A 21995-nucleotide genomic window follows, 5' to 3' on the forward strand; every position below is an offset into this window, starting at 1 on the left:
CGCCTGTTGCCCCTTCTCCATCTGGCCATGACTGGCACTCTCTCACGGCGTCTCTGAGCCCTTTGAATGCAATGGAGAAGCCCAATGTTTCCACCCATTGCAGCCCCCATTATATGTTTCCAATCAATGCTATGACTCTGAAGTTAAAGACAAGTGCAAAACTGTGGCCTGAAGCCACAAGTACCTGTGCGAGTGTTGAGCCAAACCAGAAAGCTCTCTACCTTTGTCTCTCTCCAAAGAAGGAGTGGTGCAAAATGGCTGCCATTTATACTGCAGGAGGAGTGTCCTTTAATTAGCGCCCCCCGCACCGACTGGGAACCGTTCCCCTCTACCAGTCGCTAGGGGCGCCAGGCGCACAATAGGCCGGCGCCACTGAATTTCCGGTTTGGGGCGCACAAAGGGCGTTGCACCATGAAATGACGTCAGGATCTGCGCGCGCAGCTGAGCGCGCGCAAAGGTTTTGCGCCGCCGCTAAATCTTAACTGAAGTTCGCGACAGGCGCAGATCACGCTGCACCCGGGCGCTAGCCGCTTAGCACCCCACTTCTCCTCCTCCTAAGGCGCTAGCGGCTGGTGCAAACAACTGAATTTCTAGGCCAATTTAAGATGGAGATGCATTTAAAGTGGCTTGTCCCTTTAAGACCACTAGTCTAATTGCTATAAGAATACCCAACCTAACATCAATAAGGCTCAGTTGTTTGGTGAAGGAAATTTGCAGATTGGAAGGTGCTTGTAAATTACTGGCTCCAGGTCAGATTAAACATTAAAAAGACTGCCTTTTTTGGCTGCTTTGAAGCAAGATGTCTCAAATATAATGGCTACCTGTAAAACTTTTGTCTGGATAGGTTGGTCTACTATACATTGGCGGGTATTGTGGTTACCAAGTGAACATTTGTTGGTTATTTAATTTTCTCTAGCTGTTAAGCTCACAGAGGAAGTGAGGAGATGATGTTCAACAATGGATTTCAACTGCAAAAATGAGTGGAAAATGGTATAAAACTTCATGGGCCGTTGGGACTAACAGCATTTGGGACTGTTTTCTGATGGTAACTCACACACTTGCTGCCAACGGGTAACACTGTATATTCCGACTCACTTCATCTTACCACTGGCAATAAGTTAGGACATTCAGCTATCAGGTTGCAGTAATAATCAGAGTCAAGTAACTTGACATAGCTAAAATTAGATCCCTGCCCTATCAGCCATCACATGGCAATAACTGTCAATATAGCAGATTGGGAAATGACATCATCATCTAAAAGAAAGTCTAAATTTTCTGAATATGAGGTGTTCTGGAAAAGACTATGATCAGGAGGCTGAGGTTTTGGAACCAAATGAATCCCCAAAACCTGTTCAAACATATATGAGCAGGAGGCCTGGGGGGAAGCTGAATAATCTCTGGAAAAAAAAAACTTGCTATGTGTCACATAGTGGTGACATTAAGGCCTGCAGAGAAATACTTGAAGATATTCCCTGCCTTGATTCATCAAAGGCAGAAAGTGTCGCTGATCATTTCACCAGCCCCATGCCTCAAATTGTAAATCGTCATTTGGATTTGACTCTTTCCTTTAATGAAACGCCTACCACAGGGGAACCCAAAGGGTCATAGTAAGAACGTGTTAAGCACTCAGTGCAAACAAATGCAAGGAACCCTCTGGGGATTAAATGCACAAATGTATACAATGAGTCATGCTTACATTGAAATTTTGACATTACGTCTAATATTGTGTATTTAGTTCATTGAGCGGTAAATGAGTAAGTGGAAAGATCTGGAGGGCCATGTGGAATAGAAACAAGTGTTTGTAAAATGATCAGTAGATGTCAACTTGTTTTTTTCCACTACAATTATATTGGTGGCAATAATATGTAATAACTGAGACAATTAGTGTCACATGGCGTATGAGGCGGAACTTATGGGCCAGAAATTCTGGGGGGTCAGCGGGCAGGATTGGTGGCGGATCGAGTGGGAAATCTGATTTTTTTTGACAGTGGGTCGGGACCCCGCTGGTCTGTTAGCGCTGAGCAGACCCGACAGGCAGCGGCGGGCGACCCAATTAAACTTAACATCTAGCTGACAGATCATTAACCAGCTTTTTTAACATACCTTTTCACTTTAACTATTTGGCCACGGGAACCACGCTGTTTGGGGACTACAGCTGTCAAGCTGAGGTGGGAGTTCAGCGGCCATTGCTCCAGCTGATTACTTGACAGCTTCAAATGTACAGTAAAAGCTCCCACCTGACAGATTATCACTTTCCTCAGCCACAAGCTGTTTCTCAGTCCATTTCCAGCATAGATTCTGCAGGCTTTCCACTTTCCACTCTCGATCCAGTATCATCGCATTGGAACAACTCTCTCACGATTGACAAAATGCTTCTGTCATCTCTACTTCACCTGCCATCTGTTCCATCAACATGGGTGCCCTTTATACTGTCTCACCATGGTCTTCAGAATCCGACCACGATTAGCCCCAACACCAGCAGCAGCAGGCACACCAGCAGCACCAACAACACCACCAACCTTCTCCGCAATCACCTGATGCTACACAGGACAGAGAGATGGCCCCAACATGGCCAGATTTACTTCACTTGATGCTGTACACCCTGGATAAAGGAATAAAGTTGATTTGGGGTATTTGACAGTTAGAAGCATTACCAACGTTTCACGTTGAGGAAATAGAAAACATTAAAATTGACACATGCCAGCAGATTGAATTGTGGCACTTACAGCTCCACACATAGTAGACAGGCTACCTTACCCAGCACTCTGGTAATGCCATCAATAGCACAGCAACTTTGTTGTGCAGCCAGATACCTTCATAAAAATAAATGTACCCGCCAGCCTTCTGAAGTAATGCATTAATCACATATTGAATTCTGGACGGGCTTTGTGCCTTGACTAATTCAATTGTGATTTCTTCCTGATGCTGGAAAGACCATGTAGCCAGAAAATTAAAGATTAACGATTGCTGTGACTTTAAAAGCCACCAGGAGACCAGTTGGAATCACTGAGGATCCTTCCATGCCTGGAACTAGCATTTCACACAGCCTTGTTAAGACTACTACCCTGCTAAAGCCAAGACTTTTTTGGCCTGTACAAATTTTCACACTAATATTGCCTTCGACTTGTATGTCCTTACTTTTCGTCCTATCCTTTTTTAGGCAGCACATTGGTGACTGCAATGAATACACAAAATATTTGGAATAATCTGTAACACTGTAACAACCTTGGTGATAGTGATTAATGTTAGTCCAACTGTAGCTTGTAACGTTGGGATTATAAGGCTTTTAAAAGATCCTAAATGACTTATTAAAGAGCCAACTTGGATCATTCAGCAATGGTCTTGCCTCTGAGTTAGAAGGTTGCTGATTAAAGCCCCACTCCAGAACCTGAGCATATAATCTAGACTGAGACTTCAGTGAAGTGCTGCTTTGTCAGAAGTGCTATCTTTTGGATGAGACATTAAATTGAGACCATATCTAACAGATGTATAAGATCTCTTAGCACTACTTGAAGAAAAGGAGGTTTCTCCTGGTGTCCTGGCCAACATTTATCTCTCAACCAACACCACCAAAAAATAGACCACTTGATCATTTATTCACTTGTTGTTATCTGGCTCCATAACCAGATTGGCCTAGAAATTGCTTTGGCCCAAATTTGGTTGTGAACCCAGCGGCAGCAGCCACTGCCGTGCCGAAACTGATGCGGAAATGGTCCATTCGAGATTGGTCCTCGTGTCATCAGAACGTGACCAGCATACTGGGGGGAGTGGAAAGGTCACAAAGAGGGTCTTCGGTAAGTCTGGGGGGGGGAAGAGGAGGTTGGGGGCGGGGTTAGCCGTGGCCAGCAGCGGCACGCATTTTCAATGTGGAGCCAAGAGGAGCACTCCTAGCTCCATATTCAGCTAAGTAAAAACCATCAAGGACCACTGGTTTGTCTCCTTTAAGTCTGAGAAAACTGACCGCAGCATGCACGGCGCATTCTGTGGTCAGTCGTGATCCAATTTCCCAAAGAGGCACGAAACAGGTGTTAGGCCCTCCACTTGCACAGGCAGTGGGCCCAACGCTAAATTCAAATGGGTTCCCTGGACGACTACGGAGCGCCTTAATCAATATGACATGCGGCATTCTCCCGGCACAGATTTAATGTGTGCACACCACATGCCATATTGGATCCTTCAGTACCCATTATTTTGCCCGAAAAACAGATGCTGCATGATCCAATTTCTAGGCTATTACTAGTTATTCATCTCATTGCTGTGCACAGATTGGCTGTCTCATTTGCCTACAGAACAGTGACGGTACCTCAAAATTAATGCATTGGTGGTGAAGCGTTTTAGGACATCTTGAGGATTGGATAAGGCACTATTGGATACACCCCCAATAATTGGCTAAATTGTTGTTTTTAGTTCACTAAAGACAACCATTTATCTCTGCGTTAAATTTTTATTGGAATGTTAATGCTCTACATTAAAGCGCCACCAACAGATCTTCTTCATACTGAGTGGGTCTGATTATCCCTCCAGATTAGTGTGCAATGTCCCAATGTTCACCTACTCGCTGGAGATCGAAACTGAGACAGGAATTCAGCAATGTTTTTAGCACTGGCCACATCTGCTGCTAAATCCGAAACCGAGCTCAACATGTTCTAAGCCAATAGAAAAACTAAAGCTTGCAAACCAGTAATATGCATGTACATTCAACAATGCCAAGATAACAAAACCAGTAAGAAATCCCAGCTTCACTACATTCCTTACATTCATTTCTTCAGATTGCTAAGGGAACTATCATGTGATGTGATATGTGCATGCCTTTCACAGAATAATGTGTGTCTATGCCTAGTTATAGAATGGTCACTAGCCACCGTAAATGACCAAGGTCTAGTATAAGGGAACAATTTAATGCTTCATTGCTAGTTATATAGTTAGTACTATTTTATTTGTATTTTGCTGGAACTCAGTATTTTAATTAACCAATCACCTACCCCAAGTATTTGCAACAATCCAGCAGCTTTCATCGCATTTATTCCAATGCTAGTCCAGCAATTACCAGATTTATTTAATTCAATTTTACAACTTGCCATGGTGGGATATAAACTCACAACCTCTGGGTTAGTAGTTGAGCACCATAACACTCTGCTACCCTACCCTAATTAATCAGTCTGTTACTAGAGGAATTTTAACCCATTTTTTCCTAAATCATGTTTGAAAGTTCAAATCATGTTTGAAAGTTCAGTGTCCAGTCTGACTGAGGTACTTTACACAGATGTAATCAAATATTGGCTGCAGTTGATGATTCTGCTATTCCCATTTATACCTCTTCCAAACCCATCTTTTGTTTCTTTACTTGTCCCATTACCATCTCCTTTTGCCTTGCACAATCATACCTTTTGTCATTTAATCTCTCCTCCCTTCCACCCTATCACAGACCTTCCCTTTTGTTCTTTCCCCCCCTCCCCCCTTTCCCTGCCTCTGCACTTTCTTAAAGCTTGTTAGATCTTTAACTTTTTCCAGTTCTGACGAAAGCTCATCGACCTGAAACGTTAACTCTGTTTCACTCTCCACAGATGCTGCCTGACTGGCTGAGTATTTCCAGCATTCTCTGTTTTAATTTCAGGTCTCCAGCATCCGCAGTATTTTGAATATTATTTTAGTCATTTGGCAAATGGTTTCAATATAATATACAAAAAAGTGTAGTGACTATGTTATATTTCAACAATAAAGTTCTTCTCATCAAGTGGATTGACATACCTGAGGATGTTCTTCCTGAGACTCAATGCCTTCTTCCTGTCACACGACGGCGTCCAATCACAGTGGCTCATTGTAAACAATGCAACACTCCACAGCCGCAGCAGGCATTACAGCATGATAACGGTCTTGTTTTGCACACTTTGTACAAAAATAATAAATTGCAGGACAACGGAATATTACAGTTTAACTCTTTATTTAAGCAATAGGTCTGTGAACTTACTCATACAACTCCATGGGGAAAAGATGGCATTAGGACCCCTAGCCTGGGTCTTCAAAACAATAGTAGTCCTTACAGATGCCTGCAGGCCAATGACAACTCAGCATGTGATCACATGTGAATATAATAGGTATTCCTTACAGATGCCTGCGGGCCAATGATAATTCAATATGCAAATGTTACATCCCCTTTCTTTTAAAAGAAAAATGTTATGCATTACTTTTAAACCTTTCTTCTACATAATGTTCTCGGTAGCATAAACATATAAGTAAACTTAGCATTTAACTAGCACTGAAAACATCTCAATGATTCAATAATGATGTACAGTTTTTTTTTAGGGCAGCGATCCGCCTACACCCTTTGACAGTTCACAAGTCAAGGATAACTCTAGGCTTGACCTCTCGTCCCGACCTTGTGTGGTATGGAACTGAGCATGCTCCTGAATCGGTCAACAATTCAGGTTCAGGTTTAGGTTCAGGTAAGTATGATGTGTTTTGTGTATTGCTCTGTTCATCACACTCTGTTGAACTGATCCTCTTGTCGGAATGACGGTGTTGTTCCTTGGTGTTCAGGAGGTGCCTGCGATTGCGGCGGTACACCTGTCCTTCTGGGGTGCGGACGTGATACGATCGCTCAGTGTCAGCTGGCTGGATGACGACTGCTGGCTTCCAGTAGTCATGCTCCTGGATTCTGACGGATTCTCCATTGTGCAGCGGCGGCAGTAGTCTAGCTGACCTGTCATAGTATCTCTTTTAGTGTTGCTGTCTCTGTACACGTTTTGCATGCACTTGCTTGCAGCTGATGACCTCTGGCTGCAGCTGCTGGTTGGTGCTCGGAAGGATTGAGCGAAGTCTGCGGCTCATCAACAGCTGTGCTGGTGACTTGAAGTTGTCAACCGGAGTGTTGCGGTACTCAAGGAGACTGATGTAGGGGTCTCTTTTGTCCGCTTTGGCATTGTCCATGAGTGTTTTTGCAATCTGGACAGTTTTTTCAGCAAGGCCATTACTTTGAGGGTAATGTGGGCTTGATGTGACATGTGTGAAATCCCATGCCTTGGCAAATGACTCGAACTCTTTTGATTTGTATTGGGGGCCATTGTCTGAGACTAAAGTCTCTACCATGCCATGCCTGGCAAAGGCTGCCTTTAGCTTGTGGATCACAGCTGCAGATGTGGTGCTGTGAAGCTTGTCTAGTTCAAAAAATCTGCTGTAGTAATCAACAGTCACTATGTAGTCCTCGTTGTTCCATGTGAACAGATCCGTTGCCGTGACCTGCCAGAGCCTGGCTGGGATACGGTGAGGTATCATGGGCTCTTTGACATTTGATGGGCGGCGTTCTAGACAAACGGAACATTTTCCGACAATGTCCTCAATGTGTTTGCACATTCCGGGCCAAAACATAATGGCCCAGAACTTGGTGTCGGGGGCTTGCCGCGCGTGCAAGCCCCCGATGTGCACTTACCCGGCGCGCCAACATCTGAAACCTGGCCCGCAGTGGATTTCCTGTCAGTGGCCAGGTTCTGATCACGGCGCGCTGTGCTAACCTGACCCAGCGGCGTAGTTAGTGCGATGTGCCGGCTGGGATCAGGTGAGCACTGTTCAGCCAATCAGGGGAGGGGAAACTTCATTCATAAGTTTGATAGTAAAGACTGTCAAACTCATGAAAAGTACAGCACCCCAAAACACTACTTAAACTTTAAATAAAATTTTAAAAAGCATCCCAATAATTAAATTAACTATGAATAACTTTAAAAAACTATTTTAAACAATTAATCAAATTTTTGAAAAAAATAAATTTTTAAAAAATAGGGTCTAAAACTAAACTTACCTTACTGTAGATTCTTTAAAAATAATAAACCTGTGGAAAAAAAATTCTAAATTGTACTAAAAGACCACTTACCTGTAAAACGAAGTACTTACGTGTGGTTTTTCAATGCGTAAAAGCCGGAGCCCTTTACACATGCGCAAATCTGTAAAAATACAGGAAATCCAAGTCGCACGCGCTGCCCAATACCGCGCATGCGTTCAGCCTCTTAACCCCTTGGGTCAGAGGACAGGAAATGACGGTTTTCAGCGCATGCGCTGTGCATGCTGAAAACCGGCAATTCCTCCTGGCACACGCGTGAGTACCCCGACCGTACTCACGCGTTGTGACAGGAATTACTGGGCCAATGTCACGTGCTCTTTGTTTGCATTTTTCCATGCCCATATGTCCAGCATGAATTTTTGTCAACATCTCTTCTCTGAGACTGGTAGGAATGATGATTTTCTCCCCTTTGAAGACGATCCTGTTGATTTGTGACAGTTCGTCTCTGTGGTTCCAGAATTCAGATATGCTCTGAGGGCATTTCCTCCTTTTCTCAGGCCATCCTTCATGTATGACTTTGCTTAGCAGTGTGAGTTGTGCATCCTTCTCTGTTGCTGCTCGGATCTCCTTCAGTTTTGAGTCACTCACAGGTAAGCTGTTGTACACCATGTGCACCTGCACATCCATGCCTTCACTGAGGCTGCTGTCCTGGTAGCTAAGAGACTTTCTGGAGAGCGTGTCTGCGACAGGAATGTCTTTGCCTGGACGGTGAATGATTGTGAAGTCATACTTCTGTAGCTGAAGGATCATTCTCTGTAGCCTTGGTGGGGCTGTGGCTAGTGGTTTCCTCATAATTGACTCGAGGGGCTTGTGGTCGGATTCCACAATGACTTGTCGGTCATAGACGTACTGGTGGAAATGCTTACATCCAAACAGAATTGCATATAGCTCTTTCTCGATTTGAGCATAGTTGATTTCACTGTCTGTGAGAGATCTGGAAGCGTAGCCGATGGGCTTTCCTTCTTGCAGTAATACTGCACCTAGTCTGTACTTTGACGCGTCCACTTGTAGTCTGAGCTCTTTGTTGGGGTCGAAGTAGGCAAGAACTGGTCCTGGTTCTCCGGTGATTAGGTCTTTCATTTTCTGAAATGCTGTGTCATGTTGTTTGCCCCACAGAAACTCATTGGATTGTTTGAGCAACTGACGCATGGGTGCGTTGATTTTGGAGAGGCTCGGGGAAAACTTGGCTAAGTAGTTAACCATGCCTAGTACTGTCTCTAGCTCTGCGCGGTTCTTCGGCGGCTCCATCTTCTTGATGGCGGAGATTTTCTCTGGATCCGGCTTAATGCCATCAGTTGAGAGGCGATGCCCGAAATAACTGATCTCGGTGGATCCGATTATGCTTTTCTCGGGGTTGAGCTGGATACCTTTCTCCCGTGATCTTTGTAGCATCGCACGGAGGTGATGCGCTCCGTTGCTGGGATGTGGCTGGGGTGGCACGGCGCTATGAGACGGTCCTACCGTGTCCCAGGCTGTCGTTCCCCGCGGCGTCCACGGTGCAGAGGAGTAGGCATCCATGCCCCGGTAGGCTGCGTCCAATGATAGTGCGAGTTCAGAGGCCTTGTTGAGGTCGAGGTCACTCTGCTCCAACAGTCGCTGTCGGGTGTAATTGGACCTGTGGCCCGCTACAAAAGCGTCCCGGATAAGTTCCTCTGTGTACACGGCGGCCTTTACATCCTTACAGCCACAGGCCCGGCCAAGCACAGACAGTGCCTGAAGGTATTCCTCGGTCGATTCCCCAGGTTGTTGTTTACGACTCCCCAGGAGGTGCCTGGCGTACACCTCGTTCACTGGGCGCGTGTACTGGTCCTTGAGGAGCTTGATAGCATCCGCATACGAGGTCGCGTCCTGGATGACCGAGTACGCTCGGTGGTTCACTTTGGAGGTCAGGACATCCAGTTTGTCCTCGTCCGATTTGACCGTTGCAGCGGAGGCAATCAGGAATTTTTCAAAGCACCTAAGCCAGTGAGTAAACTTGGTGGATGCGTCCGCCTCCCGATGGTCTAAGTCCAGGCATGCTGGTGTGAGGATCTTCTCCATTATAAAAATCTTGTTAATAAAATTGATGCGCTATCAATTACTCAAAAGACTGAGGTTAAGCGAGTAACTAACAGGCTTTTATTAACAAGAGAATGAAGGTGTGCCTCGAGTGGTCTACCGGTCCAGAATGCAGAGGGACTGTGGAGCAGTCACCTTTATACCTGGACTCGTGGGAGGAGTCAGCCGAGGCATGTACAGACATGTACACAGTGGAATACAAACAGTGGTTTACCACAGGAGGTTCCTGTCATATTCCTCTCTACTCCTGCCATAGATGAGCATGTCATCTATGATTGCGACTACTCCATTGAGGCCTTCATAGGTTTCGTCGATCTTCCGCTGGAATTCATCCTGAGCTGAGATAAGACCAAATGGTAAACGCAGAAATCGGTAGCGTCCAAATGGTGTGTTGAACGTTGTTAGCTTAGATGACTCTTCCGTGAGCTTGATAGTCCAGTATCCTGATCGTGCGTCCATTACACTGAAGTAACGTGCTCCCACTAGCTTGGGTGTGATGTCATCTAGCGTTGGTAGAGGGTAGTGAGGGCGTTTGATAGCCTTGTTCAAATCTCTGGGGTCGAGACAGACTCTGAGCTTGCCTGTACGTGGTTTCTCAACCACTACTAACGCGTTGACCCACTCTGTTGGTTCTGTTTCCTGGACGATGATTTCTGTATTCTCCATGCTCTGCAGCTCCTCCTTCAGGTGACTATGTAGAGCAAGGGGTATCCTTCTCAGTGGGCAAACCACAGGGGTTGCTGCTGGGTTAAGGTGAATAGTGCATTCACCTGGGAATAGTTCGATTCCTTTGAAAATGTCAGCAAACTCCTCCATGGCTGTCTGCTTGTCAACTGGTGCTGTCAATGATAGCACTAGCTTGACGAGGTCCATGTCTAAACATGCCTTTAGACCTAGCACTGGAGGTGCTCGAGTGTCAACAATGTAAAAGTCCAACATCATGTCGCTTTCTTTGTACTTGCATTTCATCGCGCATGTGCCTTTTACAATGAGCTGCTCACCCCCATAGCTGGTCAGTCTGTGTGAGGTGGGCTGTAGCTCACACTCATCCTTCAAGCTGTGATACTCACTCAGAGGAATTACATTAACCTGAGCTCCAGTGTCTAGTTTAAACTTAAGCTCTTTGCCCTGTTTTCCTATCTCAATATCGGCAAAGGCTTGCTCAGTCTCTGAAATCTGTTTTGTTTGTGACACAGAATCAATAAACAGTTCCTCTGCATTTGGCTCTCTATCTGTCATTTGGCTGTCACTCACTGTGTGTACTACTATTCCAAAAACAGACCTGTAAACTTTAGCAAAGTGGTTCCGTTTACCACATTTAGCACATTGCCTTCCTTTGGCAGGGCATTGCTCCTTTTCTCCATGCATCTTGTTTCCACAGTATCCACAGTTTTTGAAGCATTTTATGTCTGTGTCGTTCATTTTTAGGACTCTCGCTGTTCTTTCTGTTCTGAAACACGCTCTCTGGGCGGTGTTCTTTGGTGTGTGTCTATTAACTGCGTGCACTGTCTGTTCACTCGAGCTGCTCGTGGCACCGGTTATGGTTTTCGACTGTGCTTAGGCTATCTCGTGCGATCTAGCTATGTCCATAGCTTTGTCCAGCATTAGCCCGGACCCAACATTCAAAAGTTTCTCTCTCACTTTAGCTGAGTGTATTCCAAACACAATGTGGTCTCTGACCATCTCATCTTTTTCTGCATATTCACAGTCTTTTACCAGCAGTTTTAACTCAGTCACGAACTGTTCAAACGACTCACTAGCTCCTTGTACTTTCTCCTGAAACTTGTACCTAGCGAATATTGTATTTGTCTTGGGCATCACATATGATTCAAAACGGTCAAAATAACTTTTCAGTACCTTTGCTTCATCCGCGGTGAGAGACCATGTGTTAAAAATGTCTCTCCCTTTTTCTCCAATCCACAGGAGTAGATAGCTGCATCTTTCTTCCTCCCCTTTGCTTTTCAACGGACCCGAGAACATCAACTCCACGTGTTGCTTGAACTTGCACCATTCTCTAGGTAATTTCAAAGATTCCCAATTCATTCGAGGTAAGGGAGCTCCAACGATGTCCATTTCAAATCCCTGTTCTGACACCATGTCTTGTTTTGCACACTTTGTACAAAAATAATAAATTGCAGGACAATGGAGTATTACAGTTTAACTCTTTATTTAAGCAATAGGTCTGTGAACTTACTCATACAGCTCCATGGGGAAAAGATGGCGTTAGGACCCCTAGCCTTGGTCTTCAAAACAATAGTAGTCCTTACAGATGCCTGCAGGCCAATGATAATTCAATATGCAAATGTTACAATAACCATTCACTGGCAGCAAAAATAATCTAATCAAATTACAGGAAACTCTTTGGTATCCGGCACCGACGGGACCGGCGTGTTGCCAGTTGATCAAAAATGCCGGATGACAGAGAGGGTTATCTACCAAGGCTATTTTTAACAAAGAAAAATTAAAAAATCAAGAAATGTGCAGTATACAGTAATTGGGTACTCACCTACAGAATGTTGTGTTAAATGGATGGTGGAAGATGCTTGATTAAGTACAGTACTGCCAGTTGAGGGTAATGCAATGCAATGACTACCAGCAGCGTGGGAGACACACAGTACCCCTGTAAAATGGCAGATCAGAAGAGACTACCAGCAGCGTGGGAGAGTCAGACTCCTGTTACAGGGGTATTGAGGTGTTCCGACTTCTGACAGCGCCAAGAAGCTGAGTAGTGGCAGTTTGGAGAACTACCCCCACTGACTAACTCGGCCACCGCGGGAGACTCGGACTCGGCAACATTGCCGGTTATTGAGGTGTTGTTTTCGGAGTGAGAATTTTGCCGGTTAATAGAGAATTCCGGATATTTAGGTGCCGTTTAAACGAGAGTTTCCTGTATATTACTGCAAATAAGTTGTGAGCCACAGACTGTAGGACAGTATCAAGTTCAAATGATGTTCACAAACGGTTCAGGTTTCATATTTGCCAAAGACATTTGAACCCCTTGACGACATAACAACCTTGTAACAAACTCCAACATGACTTGTCATTCTATATGTAATGATAATAAAGCATTTCCCCCAAGAATACCGCCTGTACTTTTCCCAGATGTAATGTAACACTTTAGCTGAATAGATGACTGCAGCAAGCTCTAGGGAGGCATTTGAGTTATAAATAGAAAGAATGCCTAATGACTGTATAAAACTGGAGATGGAATAAAGCAGAATGAAACCACCAATTAAAGCTCTTTTTATAAGAAAAAATTTGCAATAATTGCTGCATATGAGTAATGTCACATTGTTTGAGTTTAAAGCAATGACAGTCCACACACTTAATAATGCAGCTTTTCTCAATTTTGCTCGTGAAGAACAAGTTGACTTGTCAAATTAACTACAAACTACAATGTAAGTGGTAGATAATGTACTAACACAAGAAGAACTAAAGATTTTTCCGTCTCTTGCAAACTCTGCAGGGGATTCCTTGCTTATTGAGTATAAAATCGAAGAATTTTACAAACTGAATGAGGCCATTTAGCCCATCATAATGTGGCATCCCCGCTGTCCTTTCCCTATACCCTTAAAAAAAAAATCAAATATTTATCCACTTCAACATATACTTGAAAAGGAGAAATTTGCAGGACTATGGGGAAAGAGCAGGGGAGTGGGACTAATTGGATAGCTCTTTCAAAGACATGATGGGCTGAATTCGGTGCTATATGATTCTATGACTTTCCTTAAAAGCTATTATGGCTTTTGTTTCCTCCACTGTTTTTGGTAGAGCATTTCATGTCCAACAACCTTCTGCATAAAAAATCTCCTAACCCCTTCCTTAATTCTTTTGGTAACAATCTTAAATTTATACCCTCTAATTACCAATTCACTGACCAGTGGAAATAGTTTTTCCCAATTTACTTTTTCAGTGCCTATCATAATTTTGAGCATCTTTATTAGATCTTCTTTTAACCATGATTGTTCTAATGAAAAGAGTTCCCGTTTCTTGTCCCCCCTTATAACTAAAGCTTCTCATCTCTGGTATCATCTTTGTGAATTTGTTCTGCATCTTCTCCATGGCTTTGACATCTTTCCTAAAGTGAGGTGCCCAAAACTGGACATAATATTCTAACTGTGGCCTAACCAAATGATTTGTAACGGTTTAGCTTTCAAGAAGAGTTTTCTAAAACAGTATGTTGCAGAATTGTGATGCTGAATGTTGTTGTGTCCGTGTATAATAAGACACAGACTGCAGGAGAACGGTACAACAGGTGTTTACTAAACGTGGCTCACACTGGAACTGATCTGTACAGATTACTACTCAGTGCTATATACAGGTGTGGTCACTGCCGGTACTGCAGTATACATGAGCTGTAAAAGATAGTTTCCCCCTTAAAGGTATATACATTACAAATGTGGTATCGTAGAACGCAAGAAGGATTAAGTACTAGACATTATGGGCATGGTTTTATATAGCCCCACCCACCCGTGTGATTCGGCACTTTTGCAGGGTGTACGAGCACAAATCCATTTCCATATCAATTCTGCCAATCTGCTGGATGGCATCATTTTAGGTTCATTTTATTTTCTCATGTACAGACCATTTGCTCACCAATTGAAACAGCACCAACAAAATAGATCAAAGGACTGGATGGTGAATCTGCTGGGTTTTAGATTTTGTCGATTGCACAATTTTTGGATGAGGCAACAAAGGAAAATTCCAAGGGATGCATCGGCGCGGTTGTATCGTAGTATAAAGTGTACACATGTTCCATAAAAAGCTGTACACACTACAAACAAAACATGAACGAGCAAAGACTAATAATGTGAAATCACATAGTACAATGTTAGTGATGCCTTGAAATCCTTCCTAAAGTAAGGCACCTAAAAGTAGACACATATGAAATTACTTCCTGTGCTATTTTAAAAATGGCACTTCAATTAATAACGTCATCAAAATAATGGTCAGAGGAACTTCGTGCAAATGTGTTATAGCTAATATTGTTCAGTACAATGTCAATCCATAAGTATCTAAATGCTGAAATGATAGACCTGGAACACAGGGCAGTGAAATGTAGAAGCTCATATCCACTACGCAGAATATGTCGACCATAGGGCTGATTTTGCAAAAGCTCAGGGCCACCAGTGGAGCCTTGCATTGTGCATGCCCAGGTCAGACAATCGGGCTGACAAAGTCACAGCAGCTGCATTTTGGGAGAGAGGGGAATGAGGCCACGCTACAGGCACAGGCCAGCATCACTGAACTCGTGGTTATTCAAATCAGGCACCGCACCAGATCTTTGAGATTTCAGGCGAGCCTGCTTCTCCCCATTTAAAACAGGCACGTTAAAAGTCCTCTAGAACCTAGGCATCTTAAAGGGAGATTGCAGATTGAGTTACAGGAAAAAATGTTTTTCTTTTGAATTTGCAAATGTATTTTGTTGAACTTTGCTCCATGCGTTGATTAGTTTTGTTGTGCAGCCTGTCATTTTTGCACTTTTTGGTTTGTTCCCCACACTTTTCATTATTTATCATACCTGCTGCCATTTAGTATTCACTGTTTTATTTTGGTATGCTTTAAACATCATTGAATTTCTTTCTAAAATCACTGTAGGTCCTTGTGTATAAAAGTTTTTAAAATCTCTTTTAGGACATCAAACAGCTATATTAATTCGGGGCAACAATGGAGAGGACTCTGCAGGGCTTTGGGGCAACAATGGAGAGGACTCTCCAGGTGTTCGGGGAAACAATGGACAGGTCTATCCAGGGCTTCGGGGCCACAATGGACAGGACTATCCAGGGCTTCGGCCCAACAATGGAGAGGACTGTCCACGGCTTTGAGTCGGCAATGGAAAGGACTGTTCAGGGCTTCGGACAATCCCTGGAAAGGTCTGTGCAGGGCTTGTCCGAGGCAGTGGAGTGGTAGGCTCCTGCCTTGTCCGAAGCCATGGGAAGAACTGTCCAGGCCTTCTCCGAAGCACTGGCACCTGGCACACAGGTCCTCACTGTTGCCACGCAGTCACTTGCTGGGCTCCTCCACAGCCAGATTGACGCAACGCGATCTCTCGCTGCAGCCACCCTCTCTGCATCAGATAGGATCACCCCGGGCCCTTCCACTCCCATACAAGGCCAGGAATCCGTGGAGCCTGCGATTGTGGCGGATGAGCCGAGCCGCTCCCCTCAGGTAGCCAGTGTGTCGTCCGACCATGGTGCAGGTGTCCTCTCTCGGCAGGAGACCATTGCACATGCCAGCGCTGGGACGCCTGCATTGCAGCTGCCACCACCTGCAGCCCACACTGCTTCCAGCCATGGTCACAGCAAGCATCCTGCGTCCGCACCCTCCAAGCCCAGAGGTCGGCCAGGCCGTAACTCAGGGGCTTCTGTGCTTCCACACAGTCAGCAAGCGTCCCCCAGCCTTGAGCCCGCCACTGGGGTCCAATTACGTAGGAGCAGCAGGGAGGGAAGGGGCCGGGCACGAAAGAGAAGTCATTCTCCCTCAAGGGGCCAGTTGTAGAGGGAGGTGCTGAGACGTTTGTCCAAATTCAAGGACACCCTCAGCTGCTGTTATATTTGCAGAAGGTTTGTTGAGTTTTGTGGCTTTGCCGAACAGTTCACAGTTATTTTGAAAGTTATGGTTTCTGCTCACATTACGTTGTTTAGCTGTAATGAAAGACTTTTGTGTCAATAAACAGAAGTTTCAATGTTGCATGGTGCATGTGACTACTTTCAGTGATGCTGGCATTCAGAGGCCCTCAAACATCCAAAGTGCGCATGAGTTAAGACTCTCATCATTCCGCCACAGGGGTGTCGAGACGAGTCCAGAGGAGCCTCTGACGTATGGACCTTCCACTTTCAGCAGCCCTTCCATCGTCCTCCTCCTCCTCCTCCTCCTCCGCCTGCTCTTCCTCCTCCTCCTCCTCCTCATACTCCTCCTCCTCCGCCTGCTTGTGCAGGGTCCGAGGGAAGGTAATGAATGGACGCGTTCGCCTATAAAGGGCATCTGTCACTTGCCGGATGCAACAGCGGACTGCAGCCTGAGCGACAGTCGCATTGTCCCCAATGGCTGACTGAAAGGATCCGTTGGCATAAAAATGGAGGCCATCAGTCAGTGTAGCCATCACGGACAGAGAGGTTCTGCAGCGTTCACGCGGCTGCAGATCCTGACCAAGCAGGTGGCACAGATCAGTAACAATGTCCCTCCAGATTCGGAGCCTTCCCAAACACTGCTCCTCCGACATGTCAAGGCTTGTCACCTGCTGCCTAAAGACCCTCGCAGCATCCCGTCGGATTGGCCGACCTCCATTGCCCCTCCTCCTTCTGGCCAATCCCGGCCCTCTCTCCCGCCGTCTCTTTGCCCCTTCACAGTGTTGGGCGATGAGGCCGTCGCCCTCCAAACAAGCTCCCATTCCGATGCCAGTTGGTCAAAAGGCTTTTAGGTGTAGTGGTGCAAGTGCTTCGGACAGGGTTGAAGGTCCCAAGTACTGTAAAGCTAAAATCCCAGAACTCCGCTCCACATTAGCTCGCCAACTCTCTCTAGCAGCGATCGCAATGAGCAGGCCAAGTGGCAGAAGATTCTGCACTAGAGCTGTCCCCTTTAAATAGCGCCGCCCTACTCCGAGAAGGGCCTGTTAGCCCTCCCTCGAACTGTCACTAATAGCGCTGGGCGCTAAGGCTCCAGGCGCCACCCAATATGCGCTCAGGCGCTCCTAAAAGGCGTTGCACACTGAAATGACGTCATGAGCTGCTTGCGCTCGCGCGCAAACACTTAGCGCAGGCGCTAAATGTATAGTCAATTTCTGAGTCGGCGCTATCCTCATAGCGTTCGCCCCAACATAGGGCTTTGCCCCAATTCTAGGTCTCTTTAGGCGCTCAGCGCCGGCGCTACCAACCCAATTTCTAGGCCTTTAAACTTAAACTTCAAACTGGTTATATGAAACTAAAATTTACACCTTAAAGCAAGCTATATGCACACACATAGCTATAATACAAATGCCGCCCGTCTCCGGACGGCCAGGCTAATCTCTGGCACTGTCGCAGATTGCTGCTGGCTGCAGCGAAGCTGGACTGCCTCCTGTCTCTGGTCCCCCGCAGCTTATGGCTGTTGAGTGGGGACCCCTGTTCTTTGGCTTCTCCCTGGTTCGGGAGGCCGCCCTACTCCACTGTAAAGTGGGTGACTATGCTTTCTTAGGCTGGGGCACCCGCTGAGACCTTCTGAGGGGTGTCTCTATGGGGGAAACTTTGGCTGGCGGACTCTGAGCTTGGGTCACAGCCCCAGCTGGCTGGGAAACGTCTCCCCCATGTCCAAATAGCCCGCACTGTATAATGTACCTGGCAGCCTGCCGGTGCAAATCTCTCTCTGGGTTTGTCTGCTCTTCCCTGCCCACTCCTGTGCTGGGGGCAGGTATACTCTCACCACCCGCTGCTGGTGGCTGGAAATTTTCCTCCCCATGTTTAAAACCTGGTGTCAGCTCCCTCCCTTTGTCTCCTGCAAGAGGGATTGCTATCCCTGCCCCCCCAGGGTACCACATCATGGGGGGTACCACTCTAGAAGCTGGCTGAGAAGCTGGTCCCTTTAAACAGGCCACTGCACCTGCGTGAATCTGCTGTTCGGAAGACTGGGGGATTCCTGTCTCCAGACCAGTGCCTGCGCATGCGCGGGCAGTTTCAGTGAATGAATGGGCAGCAGCCTGCTGATTTCTAATCCCAGGCTGCTGTTTCTCCATTTCTAAGCTACCTAACTTGCTCAAATTCAAACTTTGGGCAAAACTAGGGTCCCACTGGGGTAGGGAAGTGTCCCAATTTGTGGGCTGTACAACTTTACCCTTAAAACAAGCCACAGTGCCTGTCTTTACAGGCGGTGAACTTGAACTTGCATGGACAGCAAACTCATGTTCCCTCACCCAGGTGGCTTTAAATGGGGAATTTTGGACCTGCCTTTCGTCTGGGGCCAATGCTATCCCCTGTGTGCCTCCCTTGTCCCGGATTTCTGCTACTGGACCTGCTCTACAGGGGTCCCAGAACTCTCCTTCCCTGTTCCCTGGCTTAAACAGCTTACTTTGAACATGAATGGCTCCTCCCCCCACACAAGCCACAGTGCTTGCCTGTGAACTCGAACTTGCTGTGGGCTGAGGATTCCTATTCTCAGGCTCACTCCTCACGGACGGACCGTACCTCCGTTGTTGGAGAGGGTACACTGGTCCTGGTCCCCGCCTGCCTAGCGGGACCTGCTGGTGTTCTCCTACCACCCCATTGTCCACCCCTCCTCGCTGCCAGAGCTCCTCAAGACTCGGAGCTGTGGGCTGCGGTCTTGGGGTCTCAAATTCCCAATCCAGCACCGTTCTGGGTGCTGCCTGTGGGGCGGTTTGATTTGGGCTGCCAGTAAAGTCCAGCTGACCTACCTTTGGGCTGATCAGACAAATCGTCCCCTTTGATGCCTTTAAAGCCATGTTAAGGCTTTCTATCTCTGCCCTACAGGGGCCATGATCTGCTTCCTCAAACCTTATGGCGCAGGCCAGCTTATAAGCTGCCTTTACTTCCCTAAACTTCTCCTCCTGCTCTGTCACTTCTGAGGTGAGGCGGGCATTCTCTTCCCGCAGTCTCATCTCGCTCCTCTTTACTCCTATAATTTGGTACTTTAGGAATTCTCTCTCGTTCCTTGCATGGCTTTTTCCCTCGCTAGCTTCTTGGGTGAGGTGTGCGATTTCCTCCTGTAGCCTCATCTCACAGCCCCTTGCCTCTGTGACTTCCTGCACAAGGCACTCTATAAATGCCTGGCATTTCGTGACCTCTAGTGTGAGGCGTGCATTCTCCCGCACCCTCATACCACTAGCTCTGGCCTCATATACCTCTCTGAGGCGTTCTACCTCCGCCTGGCATTTTTCAAGCTGGGACTCCCGATTCTTGGCCTCTTCAACCTCCTCCTGCACCCTCTTCTCACCCTTCTTAACCCAGCCACCTATACCATGATAGGTCAGCCTACACACTGCTGCTAACATCCGCAGGGCTACCCACATACTGAAAACAACGAGAGAAACAAGAGCTGGTACTTTCTCCAGATCCAGACCACTTATTAAATCAAAAACTGCCTCCACTCCTACCTGGCTCGCCATTTGTAAGGGGGGCATCTTTTAACTGGTTTATGTTAATTTACCTGGCCAGCAGCCTTTGTCTCTGAACTCTGACCAATTCCAACCTTTTACCTGGTTTACGGTAATTCACCTGGTCAGCAGGCTTTTGCTGCTGCACTCTAAACCAATTTACAAACAGCGGTTTCGAATCGCTACCCCTCCTTCAGTTCTGAGTGGAGGAACTTATAATTAATGATATTAAAACGGACAAGTGGTTTGGATGAGAGAAAAATCAAGTTTATTACCTAAATAAACTACAATCAAAAGAATAAACTATACCACACGAACACTGTAATTACAGTAAAACTATATAACAGGGGGTTGCAGACGGCAAAAACGAGGGATACAATAGCTACAATGTTATTTAAACAAGCTTAGCAATTCCCTTAAATCACCACCCCCTATCTCCTGCTAGGTTGTCTTGTTGAGGAGTCAGAACACCCTGCTCACCTGTGGTCCAGCGAAGCAAAAAGAGAGTGATAGCTTCTCAGCAGCTATCTTTTATACCTGGTGAGGTCCTGCCATTCTGCCCTGCAAGGGCTGTGTGCAAAATTCCCCGCCCAAAGGGTCCAATACACAAGAGAAAGCTGTGATTGGCTAACTCAGAGTGGTTGGACTGGGTTAATGTGTCTTCCGGAGCTCCCTGGGCTGAAACAAAAGGGAAATACAACTGCTCTATTGTCCAGAATGCTAGGTGATTTAAGCCCATTCAGTTCTTAAACGGTTCCCATTCAAGATCCAAAAGTCTCTTCTGCAGTTTAGATGTATCCACTCGATATACAAACAAGTGCTAATAGCATTCAATTGCTTTGTAAACAAAGCATTGTCCTGTGGTAACGTTTTGTCTCCATTGAACCTTACTTCCAGACACAGAAAGCTGCATTCCAAGTCCTTTGTCTTCGGCCATGTGGTATGACAGCCATTTTTATCCCTGGAAATTTAAAAGCACAACGCCCAGGGATTCTTTAATCAAAAAAATTAATCTTCAGAACTGTAAATTATTGCAAATTCTTACAGGCTCTCTAACAGAAAGCAGAGAGTTGGGATAAATGGTTCATTCTCAGACTGGCAATCAGTAACTAGTGGTGTTCCGCAGGGGTCAGTGCTGGGTCCCCAACTCTTTACAATCTATATTAACGATTTGGAGGAGGGGACCGAGTGTAACATATCAAAGTTTGCAGATGATACAAAGATGGGAGGGAAAGTAGTGAGTGAGGAGGACATAAAAAACCTGCAAAGGGACATAGACAGACTAAGTAAGTGGGCAGAGATTTGGCAGATGGAATACAATACTGGAAAGTGTGAGGTTATGCACTTTGGCAGGAAAAATCATAGAGCAAGTTATTATCTTAATGGCAAGAAACTGGAAAGTACTGTAGTACAAAGGGATCTGGGGGTCCTGGTGCACGAAACTCAAAAAGTTAGTATGCAGGTGCAGCAAGTGATCAAGAAGGGCAATGGAATGTTGGCTTTTATTGCTAGGGGGATAGAATATAAAAACAGGGAGGTATTGCTGCAGTTGTACAAGGTATTGGTGAGACCGCACCTGGAATACTGCATACAGTTTTTGATGTAAGAAAAAGGAGACTTACCATCAAGTAACTTTAAAGTAAGCTTTAAGTAACTTATAAACACACTATATACACAAGAGAGGTCTTTACCATGCCTCTGGTAGAAGCCTCTTACAATACTGAACAGACCAGTATTTATACCAGTCCAACAGGAAGTGACATATGACAGGAAGTGAGGTATGTACACAGTTCATAGTTCATAGTTCACAGGAAGTGATGACATGACTTCCCGGAAGTTATCATTTTTATCACATTCTTCCCTCCTGCAGGATTAGGAGGCTGTGGTCTACCTTTTGGTCCGCAGCCGCCGAACAAGGAAGAGTCGCACCCGTTTGGATTCCCGTCATAGAGGGTCGCTGGTCCGCTTACATGCGGTTGGCCATTGGTCAGAGTCTGTGTGGCCTGGATTGCCCTGTGAAGGGTC

The 21995-nt window shown here is 45.9% G+C and overlaps 1 long non-coding RNA gene across 1 annotated transcript in view; it reads right to left on the reverse strand.

Moving 5' to 3' along the window:
- The window catches only part of LOC147108109 (uncharacterized), a 51582-nt gene extending 45575 nt beyond the window's left edge, over window positions 1–6007 (reverse strand). The window contains exon 1 of the long non-coding RNA XR_015080522.1: window positions 5749–6007. This is a non-coding gene — a long non-coding RNA (uncharacterized LOC147108109). The remainder of the gene's footprint in view (window positions 1–5748) is intronic.
- Window positions 6008–21995: the final 15988 nt, after the last annotated feature.

This window comes from Somniosus microcephalus, chromosome 13 (assembly GCF_052327205.1).
Source record: "Somniosus microcephalus isolate GS21.2 chromosome 13, FLI_Smic_1.0, whole genome shotgun sequence".
NCBI classification, from domain to species: Eukaryota; Metazoa; Chordata; class Chondrichthyes; order Squaliformes; family Somniosidae; genus Somniosus; species Somniosus microcephalus.